Source organism: Megachile rotundata, chromosome 1 (assembly GCF_050947335.1).
Source record: "Megachile rotundata isolate GNS110a chromosome 1, iyMegRotu1, whole genome shotgun sequence".
NCBI classification, from domain to species: Eukaryota; Metazoa; Arthropoda; class Insecta; order Hymenoptera; family Megachilidae; genus Megachile; species Megachile rotundata.
In genome coordinates this window covers 8,999,418-9,026,289 of record NC_134983.1, presented here as the reverse complement: position 1 = coordinate 9,026,289, position 26,872 = coordinate 8,999,418, and the positions used below count along the sequence as shown (strand labels likewise).

The 26,872-nt window shown below is 38.4% G+C and overlaps 1 protein-coding gene across 2 annotated transcripts in view; it reads right to left on the bottom strand.

Annotated features, from left to right (window-relative positions):
- Positions 1-26,872, bottom strand: part of LOC100880368 (Tie-like receptor tyrosine kinase) — a 255,904-nt gene that overhangs the window by 53,755 nt on the left and 175,277 nt on the right. The gene's annotated exons all lie outside the window — the stretch shown is intronic.

Below are 26,872 nucleotides of genomic sequence, written 5' to 3'. Positions count from 1 at the left end.
TGTAAATGAGTGACATATGGGACAAGCAATGGACCCTTTGGATCATACATCTTGAAATTGTCCAAATTTTTTGTGAGACTCAAATTTAGGAATTCATAAATGGACAACCATGTTGAATATTTACATTTAAAAATAGATGTATGTAATTTTCAAATTGAAAATATAAGTCAGACTTGTCACATTCTGTCTGCAAATGAGTGACATATGAGACAAGCAATGGACCCTTTGGATCATACAATATTTTTAAACAGATTCAAACCTCCAAAGTTCAATTAACATAAATCAATTAAGTACTTAATTTAGTAAAACTAAACCGTACTGAAAAATAAAATACATGGATTTTAAACACCTAAGAAACCTCGTAAAACACCAGATATGTAATATATTCCTTGCCATACATTTTCTCGAAAATGTAGTCCGTCTTATTGTGCAGTCGTCTGAAAAATGTGGCATCTGTCTTACCGTGCTACAAAGCGTTGCCTGAAAAATGTGGCATCTGAATGTGGTCTTACGGTGGTTCAAAGAGTTGACTGAAAAATGTGGCTGAAAGGTTCGAGTATCGAGAGCGTGAAAAGAGGTGGATAAGAAAAGGGTGTTGAACGTTTAACAGAAAGTTCGTGGCGATGCTCATGCCCCGGGGGTGAAAGAAGGTGCTCAATAATGGATATCGATGATGTTGGAAGAGACATCGGCACGTCCGCACGCATTCCGGCAGCCAGTTATAAATCACTGATTCGTATCTCGGTAAGGCCTCCTTAACCAAATGGATGCTACTGTCGATTTGAATTACAGCCCTTAGCCGGCGAGAGCCATTGCCAGCCGACATCGACTCCAAACGGTTCAAAGTTCTATGTAAACTACCGCCCACGTTTACATTCTCTGTCTACCAGAGTGAACAAGAGAGACTAGCCACCCCTCTCGGTCCTCGTTGTTCAACAGTTTCTATGTCCATGCCTCTTCTTCTTCTTCTTCTTCTTCTGCTTCTTCTTCTTCGAGTGATCTAAGGAAACGTCTTCGAGATCACGGCAGAAACCGCGCTGTCGCTCATGACTGCCGCGATTTAGAATCGAGGGTGATAGCGATTGAATAAAAGATGAAGGTAGAACCGCGGATCGTATTTCACCAGGATTTCGTAAAACTTCGTGTCCGGCCAACTGACGCTGGAAAGATTGCTCTCGTCGAGATACTGCTCCTTTTTCGTCTGACTCTGCACGGTGATCGATCGAAAACCGCGGGACTCTTCCTGCGCTCTGGACTGCACGTTCTTACTGTTGGGCTACGAGGACCTTCCAGGCATTTTACCTTTCAAAGCTTTTATTCTTCAAATCCATAGATTTCTGTATTTTCAGACATGTAAATAAACTGATAAATTTTTTGAGCTGCAAATTTAAAGTTCAGAAAAGTACTTTAAAATTCAGAAATTTTTTAAGTTTCAAGTCTAGAAATTTTCAAAGTGAGGTCTACTAAATACTCATAAAAATCCAAGTTCATAATAAAATTAAAAAAAAAGAAACAGAAGATGTACTGAAGTGATAGCTACATATGAAATAATTTTATCAATTAGGTCAGTAAAAGAACAAAACTCCGAAGCTGCAGCAACGTTACTTTGATAGTACAAATAAAATAGTAAACAAACATTTTAAATATCTTGTTAAATTTTTTTACGATTACATAGAATGCAAGGTTAAGTTCGACCGATTAACCTGAAGAAATTAGTACATGGTACACGCATGTGTATGTTGTCTGTGTACCTCGGCATGAGTCAGGTGAGACACTGCGTAGGTTTGGAACGATGAGTCTTAACAGCGATTGTCTTCGCTTTTAAAACTGCCTCTGAAACTACCCTTTCTATATTTAGCAGAACAATTCGTCGCATCATTTTGAGCCATGTTTCGAACAATGAAAACGAGCTTTCGAGTACTTTCACAATTATCGGTACGCCATTGAATTATTGACTGAGTATTATTTATTAACAGGTACATTTGTACTTATTTGTCATTGTTGCTTTGAAACGCTTCATACATGCGGCTTCATACGCTGTATAGTCTCGTCACGAATTTTCGACTAGGAGGAATGGAAAATATGAACCTTCAAGAGATATTTCGACACAACAAATGCATGTTCAGGGTACGCTGCAGCGATACGTTAAATCGAACGGCGTGTATCGACAGCCTCGGACAAATTGCGACCAGCGTTGTTAGTATGCGGCGACAGTAGCCGAAGTGCCTAGGAATTCCACCTGGGAAGAGTAATTTTAACCTTTCCCATTCCCCGACCTTGTGAAACGGAGAACGACGAATTTACTGAGGTGCATCGGAAAATTGTACGAGTCAAACCTAGAAAGAGTCAAAGTTACGTATAACATGTTTTTAATAAAGTATCAATTACATGATGATTTATGAACAGACGACAAAAAAGACTGATTCTATAAATGTTGAGTGAAAGTGACAAAATTAATTGCATGTGCGATGAATAGGGTATTATATCGAAGACCTTTCACAATTTTATCGCATAATACCTCGTAGAATTGGATAACGCTTGAATAGCGACTGAACTTTCATGTTTTCACAACTATGCAGTAATACGGATGGTTTAATAATAAGGCGTTGATGAATTTCGAGAAATTCTCTGTTGGCTACACCTACTGTGAAACTTTAGGTTCATAAATCATTCCTGTTTTTCGACTAACTCATGTTTGTATTATGTAGTTGATCATTGGACTTTATCAGTTTAAATCTTTAGTTCATAAAATTATTTCTGTGGGTAAAGACATTGAACGTAACATCAGACTCAAGTAAATTACAAGTGAAATGTCGTACTGATTATTGGTCTTTAGTCAGATAACTTGTCTTCACATGTGTTTAGCATGTGGACCGCCATGTTGGTCACGTGTGAATAGCGCTGCAAGTTGAATTAATTATTTACAAAATAAGCAGTCGAAACTTTTGAGGGTTAGTATTAAGATAGTATGCACACTAACACATAAAAATATAAAATTTCAAGATTAGGTATTTTTCTTAATAATCTGTATCATAGCGTGTCTAACAACAAATACCAGCTTCTACTGTATTCAACAAAACTGACTAAAATTTTGGACAAATGACCAACGATTGAAAAGATCCATTTAGTTCAAATATTACTGTCCTAATATTTATGAATGTCAGTGCATCCACCGAATAATGGCGCAGTAAAACAAAGAATATCCAAAGAGTCGTTGAAAGAAACATCAATGGAGACGTTCCCGACCGCTATACATTGTGAACAGATGAAGAACAGTAAACGAACAGAAGATTCGTAAAAGAAACGATTCGTAAATCCAGTGTTCGTAAATTGTTTGTGAACGGCAGACACACCTTAAGCGGTGACACACACGCGTTTCTGCATTAGCTGGTGGCAGCAGGGCTGTCGTGACAACCACGGCTCTGAATCATTCATTCGTCCCATGGCGATGGTTTCGCAGCGGTGCACCATAGCCCGTTGCACTTTCCTGGTCCTTTTGTCGTCCCCCATATCGCGGTTAATATTGTACGTACACAATGCAACATCGTCTCGGGGCGTAGGTAGACCGCAAAAGGGAGAGGCTCTCTTCCTTCCAAGGGTTTTTACCTTTCTTCCGTTCCCCTTTATTCTCTTAGGACTCTTTCACTTGTTCCGACCGTGACGAATTTCGTCGTGCGAAAGTTCTCATTGCGTATACTTTCTGGTTTCTTTTCAGCGACATGAATGACGAAAAACTGCAAATAATATCTTGTACCTTTTGGTATTTCATTGTTCTGCTACACCTATTCACTCTCCAACGATCAAGAGGTCATTCTACTGCAATTATGACTAAATTTTTATAAACTCAATGTAGTCTGAGTACGAAGTCGCTTTTGTCATAAGATCTTTTATATTGCTCAAACTTGAAGAAGAGGTAATGATTGCAAGTATCAGTTTCAATATGGAAAATTTTGGGTCGAAAACATTTCTATGAATAATTCATGTCTCAAATCACGGTGATGTCAAACATAGTTGGTCAGTTATGATCAAACGAATAGCTTGATCAATACATTTAAAAAACAATGTGCTTGCATAATAATGTATACAGAGACTTGCATACATTATAACATTCATTAGATTTGTAATCGAGTATCTGTTAAAAAATGCCACAACTGTTTGACAAATCTAATTCTGCGAATTTTACATCGTTTTATCTTCATCGAATATTTGAACATTTCCGTCCGAGACGTTGAAGTATCGTTTATCGAACAATCTTCAAGCACGATTCATAATTCGTTTCGTCGTAATAATCGTGTTTGTAATTCGCATAAAGCCACGCCATACGGTAATTACATAATTCAATCAGTATGCATGCATAAATCGCAGTCGGAACAAAGTGCAACCGTGGGAGTGCAAGTGAAACTGGCCTCGTACCGCGAGCATAATTTCAACACGTACCTCGAAAGATGCGTCTAATTTCGCAGTATTTCGCAATCAATTCTGTACTAGTACCTTGCATAGATTATCCACTCGGTGATGCATGATTCGCGTACCATTCACACGATAATTCCTAAAGAAACCAGCTAATCGATGCATAAAGGTTGCGTACCGTTTACCCTGCACAATGCTTACAAAATTTAATTTTCGACGGATACGATAACATCGGAACATTTATTCTTTCTTCGCGGCTCTAAATTAATGAGGTATGAGAACGTTTGGTATTTGTATAGGTCTTTCATTTTGCTTGTTAATCTGTCAGATACTGACAGAATGCGTTGAAGCATGCAATCTAATAGCTACGATGTATGATATGCGCAAGTGAAGTAAAAAATTAGACTAATAAAATTTTGTAATGTTTCTGTACTTCTATTCCGTATACAATTTGTAATTAAATGTTCTACAGTAATTTTTACCAATAAAACACTTCGTAATATTTTATAAAATACTTTGTAACAAAGAATATTATACTAGTAATCAAATTTTCCAGCAATAAAATATTTTCTACCAAAACCTTGTGACTTTGTAACAATATTTTCCAATAAAATGGTAACCCGTTTAATAAAATATTTTGGGACCCATTCGAATCAGAAATGACCTTTCGAAATTGTCTCGCTCAGATTCGAGAGCAGAGTGAGCTTGATCGCATCGGAGACAATAAGCATAATCCCGCAGTCCCGCAAAAGGAGTCATCTGAATGTGAATCAGGTGGAAGAAAATCAACAAGACCGTTGGCTGTAGCGCGCTTCAAATAAAGGAGAACGTCTAACCGGAGAAAATTATTGAACTCTAAAGCGCAGGACGGTCGAGGTACACAAACAGTTGGCTCCTTTCCAAGGTATATAAAAAAAGCTCCTTCCGCAGGAGGTAGCGTGCATTTCAATTTTCCCGTCGAACACGAAGAAAGAGGACGTCCGAGGGATGTGTACACACGGTAGAGAACGATTCTAAGAGTCACGGGAACGAGCAGAATGGTCCGTAGGAAGCAGCGCGGTGTTCGAGCCTAGTTCTCTAATGTCCTTTTGCGTGGCAGTCACTCGCAGCACGTCCGTCTATGATTCCTCAGCAACATTCTTCGGGCACGGCAGCGCTATAACCGTAGCGAGAGAGTTGCAGTTGCGAGCAGCCGGTACATAAGTTTAGTCGAGCCATTCCCGAGCGTTGAAGAGAAACGAAACGAGCCGCGTACGCGTTCTCGGGGCTCCAGTATTTCTTCTCGTCCCTCTTCTTCGTCCTTTCTTCTCCTCGCTTTTTCCTCTACTCGCTGTTTCTATCGTCCTGTGACTCCGCCAGCCGGAACTGACGGTACATCAAGCGCGTCGACGTTTTACAATGAGACCGTGCCTGCTGCGCGGCTGCGATTCAAATTCCATTCCCGAAATTACTGGACTTATGACGCATCTTGACTTATTTGAGCCAATTTGAGCTGATATGAATCGATTTGAGCATATATAATCTGACTTAAGCTGAGTTGGACCGGAGTTAGATCAGTCTAGATGGGTTAGGATTGATCTGAATCAACGTGGATTAATTTAGAGCAATGTAAACTTATTTGGGTTGATGAAGACCTCATTAGGACTCGTTCAGTCGATGGTCCAAATGATGAGTACTCATTTACGTTGACGGTCCAAATTGCCTCAGGTTGCGCCAGATCAATTCAAATCGAATCAGATTAGTCCAAATCGATCTGAATCAGCTCAGAACGGTCTAAGTCCATTCAGATTGACCTAAGTCGAATCAGATCAGTTTAAATCTGGTCAGACCAACTTAGACCAGTCAAAATTATACCAATTCAATTCACATCTATTTTCACAGAAATTAATGTGCTAATTCGAAGATCTAAGCTCTAAAATAAAAATATGTGAAAGTTGCATTCGTCAAGTGAGAAAATGGAATATTTAATTGCAATTATTTACAATGCTAACAATATATCGTAAGCAATAATTCTTCCATTTAAGTTATTCAGACACGCTGAAAGTAGACGCGGCACGACGTAGTCAGACCGAACGCAGGCAACAAAATAAAACAGACAAAACTAGCCGACAATACGCGTTCCCATCGCAAACGCTAAATCACCTATTGTTCGCGCAAATAAAAATCGAATTCGCCATTTCTTTCCGGACATTTCTCGTTACGATTGACCCGTTGAAACGATCAGGACTTCGCGGTGAACAGTTAACCGTTCCATTCATGGTCTCGAAATTGAATCTGCCTTACGAAACCTACATCGCTGGGAAACGAATTCGTTTACGATCCTTTAATTGCTTTCGACCGATGAATTCCGATCGGACATCGCTTTGCACTCGTGTTTTATTTACGGATCTTGTGATTAGATCTAATTAATACGATAAGTGTAGCATTCGTGTTATTAGATGATCTACTGCAATTGTTAGCACAAAATGAACAGGCAGTACCATTTGTTTCGTTGAGTATTTTGTGCTTAGCACTTGTTTCATTGAATGTGTCATATTTATACATATTGCTTTACTGAATATTGCACTCACACACCACTTGTTTCATTCAATACATGTACATGCATATGATATATTTTAATGAATTTCTTACATATTTACACAACCTGACCAATAACCTAAGAACCGATACTTAAAATAATAAACTTGTAAATAGTCCCCGAGTTCAAGATCGAACAGTAAAACTTATGAAAGCTTGTCAAACTCATCAAAAAGTGAAAGATCAAATAATGACAGTGAATAGCAAAAATTTTCTCATGTAGCTAAAAAAAGCAGTTCATAAGTAGTTTTTACGAATAATTCACAGTTTGTACGTTGCAAACGAGATTTGATCGACGAGGAGCAAAAAGTCGACCGGTCCGGAACGGAAGGAAGGCAGTCTAGTAACGCGCGAACGGACTCATTCACTCGTTTCTTCAAGATCGTACGGACGAGATGATAACTCGGCTGTACGCTTCGCTGGCATTCCCTCGCCTCGGTTAAAGACCCAACCGACTTAACCTAGCCTAACGCAAAGTCACCATAGAACCCTTCCTTCCCTATGTTCATACACGCACACATAGACCATCACCGACAGCCCGGTAGAAGAGGGAGCAGCCATTTTGTTATATAACTCGCGCGAGAGGAGCCTCCTTCGTTGGCTAGAAAAACCATCGGACAATGCTGAGTACAGCTTCGATCGTATAAGGATCGTTTAGAATGCAACGACCTCTCTGGGATTCTTTGTTCCATCATCACCCTTGAATAATCATGTACTTACAACGTTTTCATGTAATCTATCACGATTGGAAAATCGGTAATTCTTCGTTGCAGATAGGATTTAGAAGTTCAACTTGGAGCATTACGACGATTAAGGTTAGGGTCAGAAGAGTGTGTGACTTTGAATGTCTGTATGTCAATGTATGTTAGGATATGTCAGTGTATTTTAGTACTTAGGACGACTAAATATATTCTCTTCTAGAAAATCTTGATAATCGTAGGTTAACTTCATGACACTCTAGCTAAAAAGGAGCGAAAGTCTCATGTTTGTGTTGTCATCTACTGTTCCATAACAATGTATCAATGATAATGTGTACGAAGCAGCATTGATCATGGTGAACCTTGTATCTGATGTTCATAATTATTTTTAATGACACCATGCTGTTTTGTACACGATATCATGTCGACGTGTCGAGTAATTATTTATCGCGGCAGGAAGAAGAAATTTCCATTGAGCAATCGAAAATATCCTCGAGCAATCGAGGGAATCCCCGATAAGGTGGCGAGTTTACAACGGACGCGTCTTACTCCCGTGAATCCGTTGTAAAGTATGCCGTGACACGAGTTCGAGCATCTCAGAATAGATGCACGCATGCACGAACGTGAAATACCAGGGCTGGCAATTACAGAATTTCTGCCGATTTTTCATTTCCCGTCAGCATTGTTTTCCATCGGGGCTGTGCGGATCGGGGAATGCGATGGTCCGCCGGAGAGAAACACGTGGCCACGTAAACCCTTATAGGTCCCCGTAGTAAATAGCGAGGAGTCGCGGGCGGGAAAAAGAGAAGAAAAGGTAAAAAAATAGCTGACAATGGTTTGTGCGGATACCAGGATGAACAGATGGCCACGTAGCCTTTAGGCAATTTACGATTCCTTCGAATCGTACTTCGACTCTCTCCCTGTGTTCCCTTCGCTATTCCGTCTCCTTCTTTTCCAAAGCGGGGACCGGCGATGCTTGTTCACGAATTCTTCCCCTTTTCGTTCCTCTCGCACAGGCCCGGAGAACACGAAACGCGGTTTCGCGAAGGATGTAAATTCCGTGGCGATGGCGCCCATGAGCCGTAAAATCTCTTTTGTTCTAGCGGTTTCGATAGCTTTTGTTCCTTCGTTCCATATCGGGAAGAACTTTTCCTTTCTCTTTATTAATGTTCCTTTCAATCTTTAATACCATCAGAACAGTTTACGCGGTGGTTTGTGTTGAGAAACATTGTTGAGTTTGATGGGAAAATGGACATGTGAAATATCATTTCGAATAAATCACTTTCTAGGTTTTTATTGTAACATTACTTCAGTGGTGAGTTTATCTTCTTTGAGAATGTGGTAACAGCTCTGTGGAACATTTCAGAGGAGTCATGATTTGAAGGTGATATTTATTTTTCAATATCAAGCTTTCTTCATTTTTTCTCGTTTGAAATACACGTTACAGCAGGGAGGTCGAGTCCCTTCACAAAGGAAAAGTAAATAAATACTCTACATATCTGAAAAGATGCATTCACCCTAATAATTATTTAGCACCGAGTATCTAATGCGACTATTATAGAGTCCACCCTTAATTGACGTTTATTCTTTCATCAATCAACTCCAGAACTAAACAAAGACTGCCGGTTTTAAAACGCGAAATTACATGATGGAGAGGTAATTTCAAAAAATTGAACGTCCATCTCTGCAGCTTCAATTTAATTCACCGTGGATTCACACGTTGGTTTATGTTCTTCGTGCAACTCAAGAAGCTGAATGCAGAACCTTTTTCTATACCCGAGATTGCCCTTCGGCCTTCGCCACGCCACGAATCTGCATGCGGTAATGACTTCCTGCCGTAAACCGACGGAATAATAATAAAAACGAATAGTCCCGTTAGTACGAAGCATCGTTGAGGTGCACGTAATGAAATGCATTCGTGAACCTCGGAGGTCTCGCTTGCTTGTCAGACTCGAGAAAAATTTTAATGGAATATGGTACAGTAGGAAATTACTGGGCAGTCTCGCTATATGGCCAAGTTACAGTGGAACAAATTGAGCTACTTTGCAGCTAAAGTTTAATAGGAGTCAATTGTTAAGTTATGTTAGATTAGATTAGATTAGATTAGATCAGGTTAGGTCAATGTTGTCAGTAATGTTAATGTTGAATGTTTGCAAATTTTTGGAGTCGTAGATTTGTAAATTTAAAGTGTCTGAACTCATAAGCTACAAATTAGAAATTTTTAAACTTGAATATTTGGAAATTTGAAAATTGATGAATTTGAACTTTCACAGTCCCTAAATCTGTGAATTCAGACTTCTAAATTTGTAAATTCCAAAATTCCTAAGTGTGTGAATCATTAAATTCCCAAATTTGTAAATTTAAGGTTTCAAATTTGAAATTTCTAAGTCCCAACATAGAAAACTTGAAATTTTCCAACTTCTACATACAAAATAAATCATTTTTGTAAACTTGTAAATTTGTCAATCCATAAGTATCTAATTCTTCCATATTCGATCTGTAAATTTCAAAACTTCTTCGTGCTCAAATAATTCCAGCTAATTTTCTGTAACCATGAATTACAGGCGATAATTAAATAAAAGTCATAACTATCCGTCAATCTTGAGGCAATAGGGAACGCCTATTCGTTGAGTTGAAAAAAATGGCGTTTCTTGTACCGGACGCGTCCATCTTCCCACGTGTCTGGATGATTATGCAAAGTGTGGAGTGGCCGTCAAAGCGTGTAGGCGCCATTCTGCACTCGGTAGATTTTAACGTCAACGAATGACGAGTTGCATACGGTCAGAAAAATTGATGAGTTACTACCGGTATCTACTACAATACGTTCTCTCCTCTTACAATTCTACACACGTATACATGTTCCTTCGAAATCGAGTGTATAATAAAAACCATCAGTGTTTAGTTCCTCAAACAACGAGGAAGTGCAAACAGATTACAATGAGAACGCGTGAAAGTTCTTAGAATAAAGAAATAGAAAACGGAGTAAGTGAACCATGAAGGCTAGAATTTATCTGAATGTTATTGTTTGGACATTTTTACTAAATTCTCTAAATCTCTATATTTAAGTTTCTGAGACGTACAGTACCTTTTATTAATATTTGTATACTACGATATAAATTACTAGTTTATTTGTGCATAATTAAATTAACATATTTTCTATTTTTTTGAAACATGTATATTATCTCCATATATACATACATAATATACATGTATGTATATGTATTCTCCTCAAGGATACTACAAATTTATTACCAATTAATTTGCCGTACAACAAAGGATGTATTATCAGAAAATGCATTCTTATGTCCCACACAGAATATTCTTATTAAAATAAAATTTTAAATCTTAGTATCACAATAGCATCTATACCGTGAAGGTGACTCCATATATGCCACAAAAATTTCTCGTTAGCACTCGATTATGACTTCGCTAAATACGCGAGCGAAAACACGGAATACAAAGAACAGGGCACAAGAAGAGAATCACTTACTCATTTACTGAAAACAAAATCATTACTCGGTATAATTTTTGGCAAACGCGGCGTAGCATGCATAACGTTAAACAACATTCGATCGATCTCATCGTGACACGTCGATATACTCACCGTAGATTCTTTTCTCGTCGATATATCAAGCGAAATGCACTTTCAACACGGCGGCTTAGGAACGATCAAACACCTTTCTTCATCATCCGCATTTGTCGCGCTTCGTTCATGCGCAAATATTTCTCCGTTGAAGTTCGCCGTTCGATCGAGTGTGTCGAAACCGTTCGTCCCGCTTTACGCGTATGACCCACTGAATAATTGAAACGTGCACACCGTCTTTACGAACTTTGATCGTAAGCGTGATTCACGAAGCGAACCGCCATATCGCTGGAGTGGAGAATGATCAACGAGCAAGGTTAAGGTGAGAACCTTTGGACACAGTATTCCATATCGTACAATTATAGAATATGAATTTTAAGTTGATCTAATACTTGATTGCATTATTTAACTCTTTGTTTAACCATGGAAAACTGTCTGACACTGTTTTATTTAATTCAGCAACTTGGAACAAGTATTGTGTCACCAAACCTATAGTGTTACACGTGTGATGTATGAACAAAATGAAGATGTAACTTCAAAAGGTTTCATCAAACTTTTCAACTAGTCAGTTTTGAAGTTGCTATCTGCAAAGTGAAAATATCTTCAAGTACTAAGCATTACAGTCATGTCATAAGTGGTATTTTGGTAAACAATAAATATAAATTGATTATTACTTCTTCAACAAAAATGATAGCAGAACACTCCCAGTCAAAATGATAATTCAAGTTATACTTTCTGTCAAAGTAATAATCAAAGTTACACTTCCAGTCAAAGTTCTAGCACAACTTACACTCCTATTCAAAATTATAGTACCTTGTAAACAAAGTAAAACAAATATCATAAATTTAATATTTCAAGAACATAATTTTATCGAAGCGATTTTATACTCTTCCATAATACTTGATCAACACTAAAATGAACTATCGCTAAAATAACTTACTAAAATGAAATAAAATGAGATGGTACTAAAACTATATCGGTAACAAGATAAATCCTATAAATATAAAAATCCGAAATAAAAATTAAGAAGATATATGGCTAGGAAATGAAAGAAAGAGGTTTTATCGAGTACCGTAGCACAGCAGAGCCTAGTATTCGCGTTAATTATGCCTCGTCAATTTTTCGAAAACCGAGCACGCTACTCATCATCCGCAAACGCATGACTACCTGCTGGGCGATTCGAGGGAAACGCGTACATCTTGACGAGCTTTGCGCGTGCTGTTCGACGCCCGTTGCGATAATGACATTCGAATTTTACGCTGCCGAGAAATTACTTCGTTGCTTCATGCCACAACGGAGATTCTCCGCCGCTTCTTTCGGTACCGGCTATTTGTAAGGTGCTTCGAGCAAGGACATTTCAGCTCTGATTTCGTCGCGAACGCCTGAATATACTCGCGCGATAATAATACGCTGGAACGAGGCTTTTCTGGAGATTATGGTATGAACACAGTATAGCACTGGGGATGGTCTATTTTCATACTTGAAATTAGTATGCAATAAAAATGAAATTGCCCGTTGATATATGTGCAATTTGCGGTGCTGAGTTGCATATAATAGGTTAGGAACGGGCTTATTGTGGGAAGTTATGATGATTGTTAATTTCTCTGTCAAGTTTTACAATTTGGGAATATGTGGAAGTTTAGGAATTTTAAAGTTTGAAGAGTAAAATGGCGGATATGTTGGAAATTTTAATGTTAGAGGTGGAGGAAATGGAGAGTTTAGGAAGTGAGGTGAATTTAGGCGTCGGGAAACTTGAGAATTTAGGAATTTAGGTGTCAGGGAGAATTTACAGATCTGAGAAGTTGAGAACTGGAGAATTTCTACATGTGGAAATTTGGGAATTTAGGAATTCAAGAATTTAGGAACTCGATAATTTAAGACAGTGGGAGCTTAGAAATTTAGAAATTTACAGGTTCAGGAATTTAGAAATTCGGAAATTTAGAAAATCAAGAGTTTAGGAACTCAGAAATTTAAGACTAGAATTTAAAAATTCGGAAATTACCAAAACCATAACTTAATCCAATTGGAACTGATCTAATTCAAAATTGAATAATACATTTATGCCATAATTTCCAATTGACAACAGAACAAACAGACTTTTATCACCATAATAACATACATATCTAGCTGCATCAACGTTTCCACTGAAGTACCCCACAAAGCAACTAAGAATACGTAAGAAGCAATTTCCTCGAGTACGTCGACGATAATTGAACATCAATAAAGGATTGTAAGTGGAAATACATCTTATCCTTCAGGTCATCTTTCGAAGGGAGAAGGTGAACGTACAAGATTGCCATTAAATGATAAATTCGATTATTGCAATCGATATGACATGTCGCCTCGGATACGTATGCAAATATATTACAAGGTGAGTTTCTTGACACGCGTGATTCGCACGGCAGTGAGTAAATGTGTGCACATCGAGTGAATCCTCCGCTGTTTCTTGGAAAAAAGCTGTAAATCGGTCATTATATCACCTATTGTATTTGCGATATCGATAAATATTTGACGGTGTACTAAATGCACGGTGGCTTCAGGGTACCGAGAAAATATTTTCGTGTGACTCATTCGATGAATAGTTACGATTCTCGGAAAAGTGAGTGTATCTGCAAACGTCACGTCGCGTTATACACAAAATCCTCAAATTCCCTATTTCACAAATTTTCAAATCTACAATTCCCTAAATCCACAATTCCCCAATTCTACAATTTCCTAAATACACAATTCCTCAAATCCTCTAATCCCCAAATCCCCAAATCTCCAAATTCTGAAATTCACAAAATTCACAAAATTTACAAATTCCCCAATTTTTCAAAATTTCCCAATTCCGAAATTCTCCAATTACACAATTTTCCAAATTCCCAAAGTCCCCAAATCCACAAATTCTGAAATTCCCAAAATTCCCAAAATTCCCAAATTCCCAAATTCCCAAATTCCCAAAGTCCCTAAATCCCCAAATTCCCAAATCCTCTAATCCCCAAATCGTCAAATCCACAATTCCTCAAATCCTCTAATCCCCAAATCCCACGAATCCCAAATTCTCAAAGTCCCCAAATCCCCAAATCTCCAAATTCTGAAATTCCCAAAGTTCCTAAATCTCCAAACTCTGAAATTCCCCAAATTTCCCAAATTCCCCCATTTCTAGATTCCCAAATCTACAATTCCCCAAATCCCTAAATCCCTAAACCCCCAAATCATTAAATCTCTAAATTTCCAAATCACCAATTCCCAAATTGCCAAATCCCCGAATCCCCAAATCCCCAAATTTCCAACTTATCACCTGATTCAATTTTCTTTCGGCCGCTACGTACCATTCGTTCGCCATCCGACCAACCATTTCAGTTTTTACGTTTTTTACGTACGTCCGAGATAACGACGCGGCACTTATGTCAAAGCCAGTGGCGCGAGGGACCCAGAATCCACGAGACGGGCCCCGATTATTCCATGCCCATCCTGATCAATATTCCCGCCACACGGCTGCTTTCCATGTCGTCGATCGACGGCTTTTACACGCGTACGAAATCCAGAAGTCGCCGACGTGGATCGAGCTTCCACGAACAAGTAAGAACTCTCGATGGGAGCGTGACGCTTTTACCGAAAGCGAGAGGAATATCGCGAAGGACGTCTGATATTTTGGACATCGCTTTCTTTTATTTGCGGAGATATATCGTCCTGCATTCGATTAGGGAGGAATTATTATGCGACGGTAGTTGTCGACATATGGCGGAGATGGGACCCTCCTGGTGCGAATTTCGGAATAATCGTTCTAAATGTTTGGGACTTTGGTTACGAGTACTTTTAGGGTTGATTTATTATTGTAATTCCACTCGTGCTTTGTATTTTCTGTTCTTTCGTTATTGCAATGTAACATTTACAATGTTACAGTACCTCGGTATTGAAAGTGTTTTATGATTGTCTTTGGTATAAATTATTCTCATGTTCAATTGTGGCACTATGAATGTAAATGTACACAATTAATTTTATATTACCAAACGGTGTCAGTGTGCTCTATAATTGAAAATAAAGAACGAGAATCAATATCCAGAAAATTAATCAAGATAATGTTGACACAGGATGAATGAATAAACCTTGGAACGTATTTCATATAATTACAGGTAGTACGTTTATCACTACATCGTATCAATGTCTTATTCCCGATATAACATCATGTAAATGTAATTATTTAATCATTTATTGCCAGATGAACGACCATGAAGTCAATTATCATATTAAGCAAATGAAAGATATTTCTGTAAATAATGTTTGCTTATCTTCAACAAGGAAAACATCTTATGATACTTGACCCTCATTATATTGCCTTGAATTGTCATAACTACAATGTACCTGAATCATTACACGAAGAATTGGCGATGTTATCTAAAGAGTATTTCTTATTTTCGGTTATTTTGTTTTACTCGAATTTCGCATCAGTATTCATATCAGTCTATTTCTATGGGCCTCGTTACGTCTTCGAGTGTCCCTTTATGTCCCTTTATGTCTGTGAAGGGTCCGTTTGTCGATGCGGTTCGAGGGACTTTAAGGCTGACTCCCGTCACAGAGGCAGACATTTAAATAAGCTTCGAACCGCTTTGTCGAATCCGATGAACGTCGGATTAACCCACGAAATCCCTTGGTCTTGAATAAAAATCGAGCACGCGAACTGTGTCAACGATGATCCCCAGAATTAGGTATGCAATAGAATGTTTGAAATTGGACATAAAAAACGAAGTACCGCATTTGAGGAATATTTTTGAAATAGATTTTCATAATAGTGCAATATAACGCGAGGATTTATAGTTAATTGTGTAACGTGTGCTGGTTTAATTTTTAAAATTATTTAACTGTTACGTTCTTGAATGTTATGATTTAGGGATTTTTCAACTTTTATAAACTTTTATATATTGCAGATTTCATTCTATGTTCTCAAGTTTCCCAAATTCTGCAACGTCCAAATCCTCAGATTTCCATAAACCTTGATATTTAAATTCCCACAGCCTCAAATTCCATAAGGTGTACATTTCCAGATTTCTAAATTCTTAAATATTCAAATTACCAAGTCGCCAAATTCTCTAAATTCTATATACACAGATTTCTAAATTTCTAATTATCTAATTCCAAAATCCCCAAATACCCCAAATATCTAAATTTCCAAATCCCCAAATCCTCAAATCCCATAATTCTCAAATTCCCAAATCCCCAAATCCCTAAATACCAAAATTTCAAATGCTCCAAATTCCCAAGTCCCCAAATCCCCACATCCCCTAATTCCCTAAGTCCCATATCCTCAAATCCCCAAATCCCCAAATCCCCAAATCCCCAAATCTCCAAATCCACAATTCTCCAAATCCCCAAATCCCCAAATCTCCAAATCCATAATTCCCCAATTCCCCAATTCCCCAATTCCCCAATTCCCCAATTCCCCAATTCCCCAATTCTCCAAATCCCCAAATCCCCAAATCCCCAAATTCCCTAATTTCCAAATCCCTAAAACCCCAAATCCTTAAATCCCCTAATCCCCAAATCCCCCAAATCCCAAATCCCCCAAATCCCCCAAATCCCAAATCCCCCAAATCCCAAATCCCCCAAATCCCAAATCCCCCAAATCCCCCAAATCCCAAATCCCCCAAATCCCAAATCCCCCAGATCCCAAATCCCCCAAATCCCAAATCCCCAAATCCCAAATCCCCAAATCCCCAAATCCCCAAATCCCAAATCCCCCAAATCGCCAAATTCCCAACCTGTCAACTTCCCAAAATAAAACCTTACGCACAAAATCATCCAAATTCGAAAACATACAAATTCTAAATTACAACTCGAAAGTCACAAAATCATCGCAATCCGAAAATCCACCTCTTGCCCCATAACTACCCGTGAATAAAGCATGGTGTCCCGCGTGGCATAAAAAAATGTCGCGTCAAAGGTCCCCCAGTTTCGGTGTCGCTTTTTTCTGTCTCGCAGTAATGGCGAACCGAGGGGGAGAGAATTTTCGATCGGGGACCGTTGAAGCGGCACCCTCGTCTCCGCGGACGAGCGTAATTTCCACAAGTTGGCCGACGTAGCAAAAAGCTTGAAAGATCTACCGGCGTGTGTCGTTTGCGGCAACCGTACGCCAGCGACAGAAGTGGTCAATGCCAAGAGTGTCGTTCACCTTCTCCACTGCGTGCGGCAACCTCAACCTATGCCGTGTGTTGTGTATATACCCTGACGAGGGGCATAGGAAAAGAGGGACGAAGACACGGCCGGAATCCACGGTGGTTCGTTTGCGCGTCATGACGTTTAACTGGCTCAAGAATGCGTGGCACCGGTACGCACTGGAAACCATCGCAGAAAACGTGTGAGCGAAAACGCTGCCTCAAATTCTGACGGTGTCTTCGGTTCGCGAGTTATGGGACAGATTCGTGCTTGTTGTACGCCGACGGGATGTCCTTTTTTTACTTTGTTAAGTTAAACAACGCAGTCGGCGAAAGGCATCCTTCGCAGAGAAGTGGACTTACTTTCGATAGGGATGGGTATAGTTGGCGATTTTTTAGTTCGTGCAGTCGGGTCTTTGGGTTTTCAGCTTTTTAGCGTGCTGTGGATTTGAGTTTTTACGGTTTCAGGATTTCAAATTTTTAGGATGTCAAGTTCTCAGGTTTTTAGATTTTCAGATATTCACATCTTCAAACTCCAAATTTCTAGGTATACATATTCCTAGATCCACAGATTTCTTATATTCTTAGGAACTTGGGAATTTGAGAATTTGGGACGAAGTTGGAGGATATTAAAATTTGAAGAGTTGAGAATTTAGGGATTTGAGAACTTGGAGATGTCAGAATTTGAACAACTTAGAAATTCAGTAATTTATGAATTTGGAGACTCAGGAATTAAGATACTGTAGAATTTGTGAATTTGGAGATATGAAAATTTCAGAATATGATAATTTAAGAATTTTTGAATTTATGGTTGTTTGAATTAGGAAACCAAATTTAACAACTTAAAGATTTAGATATTAAGCTTGAATATTTACAGTTTAACGAATTTGCTGATTGAACAGATTCAATCACACAAAATTACAGTTTATCATTCAAAAATAATAAATTTGAAAACTCCACCATTTATTTCAATTTTAAAATATCCTACTAACACTCCATATGCTCGTATACGAACAAGTTTGCTGACATGATAATTACGTATCCTTAGGGCCGAACCCAAAGAAGGATCTTCAAAAATATTGATTTCAAATTGACTCAGATGTCTGGCTCATTCTCCATTCATTTTTTAACAAGCGTCAAGTTACTTGGAGACATATCAAACAGCCATGCCGCGGGCATCATTTATATTCTGACATTGCAAAATCGTACGGACAACCCTTCACGCTCTAGCAGCTCGTACCTTTTCACGATCGCTTGTCCGCCTTGATAATCATCTCGGTACATGATGTACCGACCAACATTAAACCATCATCGTATCGATATTCAACTTCTCAATGAATCTTAAATGATCATTTGAAAAATTGGATAACGCAAGTTCGAGCAACCTGGACATCCTCAAGAAAGACGAGCGTTGTAATATTTTTGTATTAGCGGACCGGTATGCGATATCGTCTCATGATAAATTTATTGAAATCGTGCATTTTTTATTTGTGATATGAATTAGGTTAACGTATCAGTATTACTTGAAAATTAGATTATGTAGAATTTACAACTTTTAACAAAATTCGTAAATTATCTAAGTGCACTCATGCTAATTAAAAATAGCCTAAACCTCCTGGTATATGTTTACTTAATTTGAAAATAAAAATGGAGCTGAAAACTGAAGCTTCATCTCTATGAAAATCAATACAGTTTCCAAGAGATTGTGACACTTCAACAAATTATGTAATTTATAAGAAACGTGTGAAAGGGTCATTTGACCTATTTTGTACGACTATCAGTCTCCACTAACAAACTCAATAAGATCGTACAACTCCAACTACAGAGTTTAATTAGAATTTTCAGTAATGAAAAATCTACAGTGTTCCATATCGGTTGGTTTCGATCAGATACGTGTCTAGAGCAGCGGGATCGGTAGAACATGAGCGATCATCCTGGCGTAAAGATGTACGCGTAGAAAGAAAAGGTGGAGCGGCATGGAGGAGAGCGGAGCGGGAGCTGACGAGATGCCGCGCGCAACGCTTGAAACGGTGACAAGAAAAGCAGCGAACGCATTTATTTTAATTGGAGCCAGCGTAGCTGTAACACGCGTGCCGACTACCGCGACGCAAGGACGCGTACGTTTCTTCTTGCTGAGCCAAGCCGAGCCAAGCCGGAGGATAATTTAAGGATTCATTGTAAGTGTGACGCCCGAAACGAATGGCTTCTCCACGTCATCGAGCTTCGTTGCGACTGTGTACGCTCGACGACGACTCTGCTTTCCTCTCGAAAAATATGCCAACCAATGGCCAATGGGTCTTTTGCACTTTCATCTTTACGAATTTTTCAAGATTAGAGAAATTTGTAATTATTTCGATATTTGGGAATGTAGGAATTTAGGGACATAGGAATTTGAAGACTTAGGGATTTTGAGGTGCACCGATATGGGAATCTAGGGATTTGGTGATCTAAGAATTTATGGAAGTAGGGATTTGGTAATCTAGGGATTTATGGAAGTAAGTGTTTAGGTATATAGAAATATGGGTATCTATTGATAGCTTCGATAGGGATTATCTAGGTATTTGAGCATCTAGGGATATGGGTATCCAGGGATGTGGGTATGTAGAGATATGTAAAGTAAGATATGTAAGAGTAATTTGAATATACTTCCCTCCATTTTGAAAGCGTAAGCACCCTCCATTTTCTAGTGCAACCACGCGAGTGCACCGAAAAAAACTACGCCTCGAAGAATAAGACAATGTTTACGTTCGCGTACTAAAAGAAATACACTTCGTCTACGAGTTAAAATTGATCATTTCCATTCATAGCCGTAACGAATAAACCGTCTCAAGGCGAACACGACCAGCACGATAACATAAAGAGCATAATAATCACCGTGAATTGTTGCAGAGTTAATGTAGAGATAAAATAGTGGGATGTTAAGACGTTGTAAAGGGATCAAGGGAGTGTTCACGGATTGGCTAACAAGTGCGATCGTTCCGCGAGGAATCGCGTTCTACGAGGAGTTTAAGAATTTCACGAGAATACCACGGGGGTATCAAAGTGCTCGTAACACGTTAAGTATTAAGGCTGATTCTCAATAATGAGTGCTCGTGACGCGGGAGTAACAAGAAACTCGGCTCGAGTATTTACTTTTAATTGGCGCCGCGTCTGCCGGAATCGCAAGAGCGCGCAGGTTTCTTCAGGGATTATTTATTTCGTTCTATGAGAATGAACCCAACTGGTTCTTACGTTCGCGCGAAAAACGAAACGGTCCTCTTGCGACATTGAGCCATCGAAGCTCTCGTTCCACGGATTCCCTTCGTGTTTCGCGGCTCGGAACAAGTGGATGCTTTCAAATAATTGTTACCCGATGACCGTTTGACAGACGTCTTGCACATAGTCTACCAAAAATGGACGTAACTATACGAGAATTTTACGCTATTATTTTATCTGCTAACGAGGACGATTACCCGGAGAATATCTAGTGTTATGCAATATAGCAAATAGTAATAGCAGGAAAAAGTTGGAAGTGCAAAGTAATGTTTTTCATGGGTAATCTAATGGCTCGGTAATTTATAGATTTGAGGAAATTGTTTAATTCTAAAGATTAAATTGTAAATTGAGAGGTCAAATTTAGAAATTTCCATGATCCAATCTTCAAAGTTGCTGAGAGATTTACAAATTTTTTAATTTTATTTCTAAAAATAGCAAATTTTCAAAAACTGAACTCTGCAAGATGACAGATCCCCAAATCTATAAAATCTCAAGCTGCAAAATGATAAATCTCTAAATTTGCCAAAAGTGTCAAATTTGCAAACTGACAAATCTCAAAATCTCCATCCCTCAAAATCTCCGTACCTCAAAATCTACATATCTCAAAATCTCCGTACCTCAAAATCTACATATCTCAAAAGTTCATACCTCAAAATTCCAAAACATCGAAATGTCAAGCGACATAATACGGCCTACTTATACAAGTTTCATTCAGTATAGTAAGAGCAGCCTTGATAAGATGCTCCGTTGATCTCCATACTTTTTCGTTGTCCTTTTTCGACTCTGCCTGAAAGAAGTCAGTCATGTGCATGCACGCAGAACGGAACAGGAACACCATACATATAAGGGTCTCGTAAAAGGCACTATTAATTCAACGCGGCGCATCGTACTGCAGCTAGACAGCAAGAAGCGGCTATTAAAGTGATTACAGTGGTGGGTACCCCCGTGAAGCAATTATTATGGGGCTGAATTTACATTTATTCATTGCGCCCAGGGATCAGCAGCTCATACCCTGCATAAGCTTCAGAGTGAACAAGATACTTCGAATACCTTCTCCGCCCAGAAACAGAGGAATAGAAAAGTAAAACAGGCTATTTTATTAAATAAAACTGGGTTATGAAAGCAAGCTCGTGATGTAAATTATTATTCTTTTTCAATTGTTGAATACTGTCGACTGAATAAAATCGTTAATTGATAAAATTGTAGTACATTCAGAAGTATAATTTGTGAAATTTAATCCCTTGCCCTACAATACTGTGTCACACTCGTGGGGCAGTAGTTCACACATGACAAATCAGATTCATATTTTCATCGCAACTAAATTTTGCGTTCAATCTTCACAATCAAGGATCATTGAATACGTGCCTAACTCTTCAATTTTCTTTATTTGCCTTCCAATTGTAGCAATAATTATTGAACAATGAATGATTGTCTAGAAAATTGTAGGTTAAGTAGTGATGGGTATAAGGAAAAAAAGAAAGTGACTTGTTCTGGTTAAAAATTTTTTAAACTTGATTATTCCAAGCCTTAGATACTACATAATTTTTCTCGCAATTTTTCCCCCATTTACAACTACATTATAAGATAGTAACTACAGTTTTATTGCTGTGAATTTACCGTGAAATCAGATTCCTTGGGACTCCGTGTTTAACAAGGCTTCGTAATCAATATCGTTGCAAAAGTAACGATTGACCTACTGCTTCAGCAATAAGGTGAAATAATCGACAGATTAAATATTCAAAGGCGATTACTTGGATCCGTCATCGGACGATAATCTTCCGTGACCGATCGATTTACCTGTTGGATAATTAGAGGATCACGAGCGGAAGCGGGCGTTCTTGGATTCGTCTTTGTCTGTGATTTCTCTTTCGAGAGGCCGATGGTTTTGCGAAGTCTTACATAATCGGAGCCCGGTTATTTGACACGTTCTGCGCACGAAATTCCTTTCGTAATTGATTCTTCCCCGTAAAGAATACACTACCGAGTTTAGTGCTCGCTGAAAACATTCTGCGCAAAGAGATCGTACTCTTCCGCGTTCAAACGCGTCATTAACGCTCATAAAAACCTGAAAGCCGACGTGGCTGAAAGGAAGACGAGAGATCTTGTGACGAATGATCGATTCGGCTACTGGACGACGAACAATTACGTCAGAATGATCAAATTATGTTTGTACGTCGGTCGAATTCAACGGAGATACGATTCTGAAAGGACGGTCAATAAATTAACACCGCCATATCTAAGTTTTATTCAGTCGTCGGATAAGTATGTATCTCAACGAGTACCATAAGGCATCGTAACCTTGGATCTTAATTACCTCCTGGAATTTCAGTAATAAATATCGCAGCTCTAGGAATTTAACGTGGAAACCAGTATTATAGTCAATTACTCAGGAGCTGTTTAATTACACAAACGTTATGGTCATTTGCAAATTTATATCGCTAAATTATTTCTACTATAATGCGGCAAGAAATTGTAATATGAAATGGATAGACTAAAATTATTAAGAAAATAACAAGTTTGTGTATTTGTAAGTTTGTGAATTTTTAAAATTTGGAAATTTTCAAAAACTTTGTAAACTCATGAACTCACAGTGTCTCATAACATGAAACTTGCAAATTTAGATAGAGCAAAAATTTGAAAATTTGAACTCTTGAACGTTTAGAAAATTTATAAATCTTGAAAGTCAGTAATTTGAATGTAAAAAAATTTGGAACCCGAAAAATTCCCTCAACAATTTAACACTTGAAAACAGCAATAAGTTAGGTAATCGATAAATCGTGAAATTCGCATACGTGTTAATAGAAGAAACGTTGCACCCGAGTGTACATACCAATTTACTATTCCTAAAACATTAACGAGGCATCCTGTTACTAGAAGGTAACAAGGTTCACGCCTGCGTGCTGTTATCAGCGACTGATAACCTCGAAGCGTCCACCACCGGTGCCGCATTTCCGTACACGTTATCGAACAACCATCTGCGCACCGTTTATGCTTGCAAACGTGCCTTATCCTCGCGTACAAGCAGTTACAACGTTCACAGGGAACATCGTTGGCCAGAGACGAATCTAGATACGGCAACTACCCGCGGCACAGAAATCTCTTTCGGGCTGTTCAAAGAATAAAAAAAAAAGAAGTTTACGTCTATGCAAATTTTATGCCTTCCCACTTTATGCACCGTAGTTGTGCGAATGCCACGATAATCGTACTGTAAGTTCCAACTTCCGGTGTAACTTGGTAGCTGATAAGTTTATCTTGCTAGCTTCCTTGATAGAAATTTTAGCTGCATCGATTTTTGTAATTGGCAATAATGATAGTCACAACCGAACGGGCGACGATACAGGTTGCAAGGAATACTAGATGGGACTGTTCGAAGCTTGCAGCGGAAACTTGTAGTTCGAGTCTCATAAAATAGGAAATGTTTATTGAACTATGATAGTTTTGCAGGTAGAATTTTTAAATTTCTGCTTTCTCAAATTCTTAGATTTTCAAGTTGAAGTTTTTCAATTTTTAAGTTTTTCAATTCTTGAATTCTTCAATTTTTCAATTTACAAATTTCAAAGTTTCTAATAAATTTAATAGCATGATCCAAGCTATTAAAAATTGATGCACTCACACTGTAAAGTCCACATTAAAGCTTCAATCCAATTCGAATATGAATAAAATTCGTATTCAAAATTCGAAAACCCCTAGCATACAAGTATTCAAATACATCCAGCTGCCCGCATACGCGAATCCAAGTTCAGCCTAATCGGACTAATGAATTAATTTGCATGCTGTATCCCTAACGAGTAACCTGATGTTAAGATCGTTTTCGAATCCTCCTGCAAATCGATTTCTAAGCAAACAACCCCGGCAGAACTTGTCGGATCTAATGCGTTCTTTCCTCGTGGTAGATGAGGGTATATTGCATTTGCGTGTTTCCCTCTCCCCTCGCCAGCGCATATCTGCATTTATCACCAACTTTTCCGAGGGAATTCTGTCGTTGGCTCGTGTCCAGGTGATCGTGCACGGCTCTCGCCACGAAGCGCATGAGGGTATGCTAAGTCACGATGAGCTCGACGACGATGCAGCGGAAACCGTATCGGTGGGATATGCGGGTCGTGCGAAAGTCGGGCTCGATTTGTCGATGCACGAGTCACGAGCGGCCACGCGAGTTCACCCTGAAACAGTTCCACGCAGTATCCAGGTTGCATCGGTGTTCCCTGCACCAATAACCTGCCACATTGTTCCGGAGAACGCGAGTCTCTCTATTTTTAACAGGATAGCTGCATTTCGACGACTAACTTGCTACTGTGTTAACACAGTTGCCACGTTTTATAAGGAAATTCCTCTTGAGTCACATGATACAGTATTGTAGTAAATGCAAATTTTGGGTAATTGCTTTAGACAATGTAGATGTTTTAGTTTTATATCATATTTTATATTGTCACTGGCGACTGATATGACTTCAACGAAAAGTTAGTGTCTGTCACTGATGATTGACGTGATATCTATGGAACTTATTTAGCTCTTCCAAAATTCAGGAATCAGCAACTCGTTCTTTTTTATGATAGATATTGTTTACTCTGTAATGTCGTGATGCACTCGTGACGCACAGTGTAGTTACTGTGACAGACTGACAAATCACCTCAATCGAATTTCGAATTCAATTAAAGTTCACCAAAGGTGTGTCTAATATTTTAACATTCTTTATTTGATTTAACATTGTGGCGATTGTTAGTCATTTCTGAATGACGCAACCGTAGAAAATTGTAGGTCAAGATATAAATATTCATATGAGTATATGTTGGTACATCTTGTATGTATATCACATATGCAATCTAAATATGCAAATAATAAAAAAGTTATTACTGTAACACATTGAATGAATTTTTTTTAGATGCATAAAATTGATTTATTGAATTCAAATAATTCAGCATAACATCATGGTCGTAAATTTAACTATATATTTATATTGATTATGTAAACTGACATGTTACCAGTAACCTATTTCACATACGAATAAAAGAAATATATAAATAAAAAAATTGAAAGGTGAATGAGGAATGTTTTTAATAGAAAATATCCTCGATCTAGTCTAATGAAGCTAGATACATAGTAACTTTATCCGATTTATCGAATGATACAGTTCGAGATGTAGTGCAATTTCTCTGCTGCTTCTTTCGATTAAAGTCGCATTGATACGACGACCGTGTACGAAGATAAACGACGATCTACAGAGAACCTGCTGCACACTCGCGTAGTCGATCGTGTGAAAATCGATGGTCGACCTTCGATCGGTTCGTTAAACCGTCGCTGGTTGCACACGCGACAAAATGCAACTGGACGAGCAACACGTACACTCGGCTGCAATGTAGACTTTCTCTAATTAATTGCAAAAAGAGCAAACTTCGTTCGTTTTCTATTTTAAAAGCGTCTAATCTAATGTATGAGGGATTCGTTTTAAGGGCTTGTAAAGAATAAAGATTACTTCAGTTTCAAATGTGTCTTAAGACATCTTTCAATGAGCAGCCATCTTTGAAAGATCATATGATCACTCGAATATAAGAAATACGACAGGAATACAAAAATAGAGGTTAGGTTTTTTTTCATGCTTTGCTTGATCACCTTCAGTTTCAACTGCGTCTTAAAACACATCTAAACCAGTAGCAATTTTTAAAAGATACAAGAACAAATATAACAAGAAAGGATAAAGTTAGAGGTTAGGTTCTTTTTCATACTTTGATTGATCACCTTCAGTTTCAACTGTCTTAAAACACACCTGAACCAGTAGCAATTTTTAAAAGATACAAGAACAAATATAACAAGAAAGGATAAAGTTAGAGGTTAGGTTCTTTCTTCACATTTTGTCTAAACCTCTTCAATCCCAACCATGTCTTAAAACAGATCTCATCAACGATCCTTGAGAAGTAGTATAATAACAAAAGTTAGATTCTTCCATCACACAGGTTGGATTCCCCTAAATTTTACGCAGTTCATCTTCGTCTTAAAACAATTTTTAAGTAATTTAACTAATTAAACATCCGGAACACTTAAAATTTGATAGTATAATCCGTTATCAAGTTTCTAACTCGCAATGCAACTTGCAGTTTAAAATTGATAAATACTTCCGGGTGCAAACCGGTATGCACCTGACCTCCTCCGGTGTCTGCGAATACGCTCGTGTTGAATAGAGACCAGACTTATGCTACCAGTTCATTTGAGAGTAAAACTCA